At 48.8% G+C, this 5,608-nt stretch overlaps 1 long non-coding RNA gene across 1 annotated transcript; it reads right to left on the reverse strand.

Annotated features, from left to right (window-relative positions):
• Nucleotides 1–573: 573 nt before the first annotated feature.
• On the reverse strand, nucleotides 574–2,537 carry LOC123065381 (uncharacterized). Its single transcript, XR_006431008.1, has 4 exons — nucleotides 2,291–2,537; nucleotides 1,872–2,202; nucleotides 1,404–1,784; nucleotides 574–633 (listed from the first exon to the last, which is right to left on the reverse strand). It is a non-coding gene; the product is annotated as an uncharacterized lncRNA (long non-coding RNA).
• Nucleotides 2,538–5,608: the final 3,071 nt, after the last annotated feature.

Consider the following 5,608-nt stretch of genomic DNA (forward strand, 5'->3'; position numbering starts at 1 on the left):
GGGTTGTTAATTAAGTCCTCGGGGTTCGGAAAGTCCCTATGCAAGTTTTAGTTGTTATTAGGCAAATGGTAAAACCAATGTTGGGCCTTGCTGGAGGAGTTGTATTCAAAGCGAATTGTCAAGGGGGGGCATAAACCTGGACCATGTTAGGACCGCAAAATCAAGGAACATAACACCAGTATGACAGAAACTAGGGCGACAAAAGTGGAACAAAACACCAGGCAAAAGGCCGAGCCTTCCACCCTTACCAAGTATATAGATGCATTAATTAAATAAGAGATATTGTGATATCTCATGATATCTATGTCTCAACATGGAACAACCTGCAACTGCACCTGCAACTAGCAATGCTATAAGAGGGGCTGAGCAAAGCGGTAACATAGCCAAACAACGGTTTGCTGGGATGATGGAAAGGTTAGAGGCTGTTTCATGGCATATTGGGAGGCTTGATAAACAAGTGGTGGGTAGCGCGATACGGAGATAGCATCGAGACAACTAGCATAGCAAATATAATAGTGAGATCCAAGGTGACGGCCATCTTGCCTGAAATCCCGCTATGAAGAAGACCGAGTCCATGAAGTAGACGAACGGGCATAGTCGAATGAATCCTCACAATCCGCAACATTACCAGACCTAAGAAGCAACACCAAAAAAAAGCAAACAACATGGTGAACACACAAGCATAAACATGGCATGATGCACAAACAAGTATGATGCATGTCTGGTTTAAATGTGCATGGCATGGCAAAGTGCGACAAACAATACTATAAATTATGTGGAGCTCAATATGCAACGAGTTGCATATTGACAAAACATCACATTCAATTATTTAGTTCGCTCTCGTTCATGTACAAGACAATATTAAATATTGGTTAACATGGCAAGAGGTGAAGCAGAAGTAAACTAACTATTTAGGCAAGTTTAAATGAGGCCGAAACAACAAACAATAATTCCGGAAAATCCCCATGTGCATATTTTGAATTTGCTACCATTCTGTCCTATACACAATTTTATAGTTCTTAAACATGCAAAATAAAGCCACCATATTAATCTATGCATTTTCCACCCCAATTACATATAAAGTTTATTTAATTCGGAGCTATGGTTATTTAGTTATGAAATAAATCATTTTAACATGTTATTTATGCAAACTTAATCAAACAGCAAGTTTAAAAACTTTAAACATGGATGAAAGTTGCATGTTATTAAACTAGATGAAATTCTATGCATTTTTCATGTATAGAGTATTTACATATGATGCATGGTTAATGAGGTATTAATGCATGAACATGGAGGGGGCTTTCTGTAAAACCGGCGTTCTCTGGATAATGTCTAAAATCACAGCAGGGGAAAAAAACACATCGGGCCGAAAATGAATTGAACTGGGCTGCTTGGCTGCTCACATTGGGCCTTAGGAGGCGCTGGGTAGCTGGGCTGCGAGCGAAGTAGAGGAGGCCTCGCGCGGCAAGTGGCACTCGTCCAGGCTGGCGCTGGACTGGGCTGCTCACCATGGGCCAAGGCCTAGTCAGTGGAGAGGCTTGGGCCAGGCAGAGCCAGCTGGGCCGAGGCGAGGCTGGCCTAGGCGCGTGCGGTCGTGGTCAACGCTCGGGACGAGCGAGCGAGACAGGGGTTGCGGGCGCGGTCCTATGCTCGACAGGGTGCAGAAGCAGAGCAGCGGCGTCGGGGATCTCCTGCGCGGCGGCGAAGGACGAAGGGCGAGAAACTGGGCACGATAGAGGTCGAGGAGGGGTCTCCCGACAGCGAGCTGCTCCACCGGTTGCTTCCTGTACGAATGAGAAAAGGAGGAGGTTCAGAGAGGGGGAAACAGCAGACGAGGAGGAAGGGCAACGGAGCGACGAGGCGCGGCTCACCCGAGGGGCTGGCGAAGCCGGCAAGAAGAGGCGGGACGAGGGACGCCTCCCTAGTGGTGATGTACGGCTTCAGGGCGTTGAGGCCTAGCGATGGCCAACGCAAGGAGGTAGAGACGCCTCGCGTCATTTGCAGGCGAGCGGGAGGATACGAGGTCGGAGGCGAAGGTGGGACATGGCGCCGGTGGGACTTGGCATGGAGGAAGGAGGTCCGACGGGGGCACGAGGGTGTAGGGCGTTGGGGTGACCGGATCCGGTCGCGGGAGGAAGGGGAAGAGGGAGGGCGAGGAGGCATCCCGCGCAAAGCTCCTGCGAGGTCCCCATGGCGGCGCTGCTGCGAGGAAAACACAGAGAGGGGCGAGATGTAAGCGGAAGGAAGGAACCAGAGGAAGGAAAGGGAGAGGTGGCACGATGGGGCCGACCTGGTCATGGGCTCCGGTCGCGGGAGCACGGGTGACAGCGGACGGGAGGCCTGGAGGAGCTGCAGGCAACGGGGCCGAGGGGAACTCCTCGCTCGGGCGTCAGGGCGAACACGGGGATGAGGAGGAGCTCGAGGCTCGGGCGAGGAGTGGATCGAGGGGGCTCGGGTTGGTTCGAAGCTGAAAACGAGGGGGCGGTCGGTGCGATCTGGTTGGTTGGAATGGATCAGGAGGGGATCCCGAGGTGGGTGGCGGCGACCAGGAGGATTCCTAAGAATTAGGGATTGGTCTAATATATATAGTGGAGGAATCCAAGTTGGGTTATCCGAACCCTCCGATCGCAAACGGACATTCGAGAAATATAGGCTAGGTGGGTCCGATGAGAAACAGAAGATGTTTTAGGGATGTTTGGGGATGATCCGAATCCATCAGTCATGACAGCCGGGTTCGGGTTCGGGTAAGTTTTCGGACGCGTGCGAGGGGCTCTGCGCACTATGCAGAGAGGGGACATCTAGACAAGACGGGAACTCAAAGACAATGGGGGTCTGACAAAAGGCCACGGGGACAAGAGGGGTTTTGTTGGTCTCGGAGAAAGAGAGAAGAGAGCGGTCTGGTTGGTCTGAGAGAAGGTCAACAAAGACAAGCGGTCTCACAACATGCCACGGAGATAAGAAGGGAAGCAACAATGACAAATGGCTACGAGTTTTATGAAAACATGCGGATGCAATGCATGATGCCATGATGAAATAGCAGACGAAAAACATAAGGCAACAACGAAACAACAAACAAATAAAACATAAGGCCATGATGCCATGATGAAACAACAAACAAATAAAACATAAGGCAACAACGAAAAACATAGAAGGCTTCTGGAGCGTTTGTCTCGGGTTCTCACACCAAGTCTAGATGATGAAGATAGAAAGTTTATCCCTTGAGGGCGCTTGATCATATGTAACCCTAGGTACCTCTGGTGTCTATATAAACCAGAGGGTTTAGTCTGTAGAGGCTAGAAGAACCATCATCCTACTCATCCAGGGTTTAGTTCACTCGATCTCGAGGTAGATCGACTCTGTAACCATCATATACACACATCAATATAATAAAGAAGGATGTAGGGTTTTACCTCTTCGAGAGGGCCTGAACATGGGTAAATATTGTCCCTGCATTTATTGTTCCCCATCGATCCAAGATCAACAGCTCGGGACCCCCTACCCGAGATCCGCCGGTTTTGACACTGACATTGGTGCTTGATGTCTACCACACAACTTATTCTTGTAGACTCATGTTGGGCCTCCAAGCACAGAGTTTTGTAGGATAGTAGCAATTTTCCCTCAAGTGGATGACCTAAGGTTATCAATCTATAGGAGGCGTAGGATGAAGATGGTATCTCTCAAACAACCCTGCAACCAAATAACAAAGAGTCTCTTGTTGTCAAGACCACAATCCTAAGTCACACTGATCTAGCATGTAACACATCATATCACTTTGCGGCCTCATGCACGGTATTCCCACGGGTGCCACCTTACCTGGCCCGGGACCGTTTGCGCCTTTTGGCTCACGTATATGATAGTGTCGCTAGCATCAATATGACAAAGAACCCGGGCTGACATGACTAGTCGTAAACCCAAGGTGGCGCTAACCTACAGGGACAGGCATACATGACCCAGCAACGAACGTGTCGATCAACAACGTATGAAGCCAAGTCATAGCAAGCTACAAGGACTTAAAGTAACAACGCATGACATTTCCCCGAAGGGACAGCCACAAGAACGAAGAAGGACACATGCCGTCCAGCCTAAGTGTTCCGAAGCAGTAGCAAGCTGCCATGGCTTAGTGGAAGCACTAGGAGACATTTCCCAGCAATAGAGGCTACCAAGAATACACAACTAGGTTGTCCGATCCCACACATACCAATCATTTCAATAACATACACACAATATACTCGATATGTGCATATACAACATGTCATCACAACGAAACTCTATGACTCAGAGTATTTATTCATTAGGCTCCGAGGAGCGAGATATTACAAACATAGGTCTCATGACCCAACATTCAGAGCATACAAGTCAAAGCACATGTGGAAGCTTAACATGTCTGAGTACAGACACCTACAAATGGAAAAGGGCTGAGAAGCCTGACTATCAACAAGATCCTGCCGAGGGCACAAGATCGTAGCTGAGGTAACAAGCTAAACGTCGAAGTCCACGCGGAACTACTAGCGAGACTGATATCTCTCTGCAAAAACAGAAATTAAGCAAACTTGAGTACAAATGTACCCAGCAAGACTTACATCAGAACTAGCTACATATGCATCATTATCAACAAAGGGATGGTGGGGTTTAACTGCAGCAAGCCAGCTTTGACTCGGTGGATATCCTGAACTACGACTGAAAGTAACTGTTTTGAGGTGGCGCATATGAGTCCACATATTCACCATGTCAATACACCACTATGGATCCGCCCCCGTCTCCCTACGAGAACGCCATCCATAGCACTCACACTTATCTTGCGCATTTTAGAGTATCCACTTTCACTTGTCTATGAACTATATAGGCAACCCAGAGGTCCTTTACCGCGGATGCGGCTATTCGAATAGATCATATTAACCCTGCAGGGGTGTACTTCTTCACGCACGCTCTCGCCACTTACCGCCATGTACACGTCTTGTATCTCGGCAACCTTCAAGCGGAAGCCTGGCGAGGGTGTCGGCCATGACCTGACTAACCACGCAAGTCTCTAGTCCAGGTTTATTGCCTATTCGGGTTCCATCCACAAGGAGATACCGTCCGGGGTGTCGCTCACAGCCCCAAACGATGTGAGAAGGGTTCCCAAGCCCACCATCCGGGTGCCACTTGGTACACCGTGCCACTACACCTAGTTTGTCCAAAGCCCACCTGTACCGGGTGCCACTTGGTAGACTACTAGCACTACCTACAAACACCAGAAGCTAGTTGCAACTCCTGGACAGAGATCAGGCTGATTAATAAGTCGAGAGGGGTTGAGTTACCGGAACCCAATGTGTGGTAGTAACTGTTCATGGATCACAAACATAGAACTCAGTTCCTGACGACGGTTTCAATGAGACAACCCACCATGTACTCCTACATGGCCTGTCACCGCTACCTTTACCAAATCGTGTTCACACGCTTAGCTCACACACAGTAGGACATGTTCATCACCATTCCAATTCATTCCCAACGAATCAGACCTGACTCAACTCTAAGCAGTAGCAGGCATGACAAACAAGCATGAATGAGTAGGCACATCAGGGCTCAAACAACTCCTCATGTTAGTGGGTTTCATCTATTTACTGTGGAA

This window comes from Triticum aestivum, chromosome 3B (assembly GCF_018294505.1).
Source record: "Triticum aestivum cultivar Chinese Spring chromosome 3B, IWGSC CS RefSeq v2.1, whole genome shotgun sequence".
In the NCBI taxonomy this organism is placed as follows: domain Eukaryota; kingdom Viridiplantae; phylum Streptophyta; class Magnoliopsida; order Poales; family Poaceae; genus Triticum; species Triticum aestivum.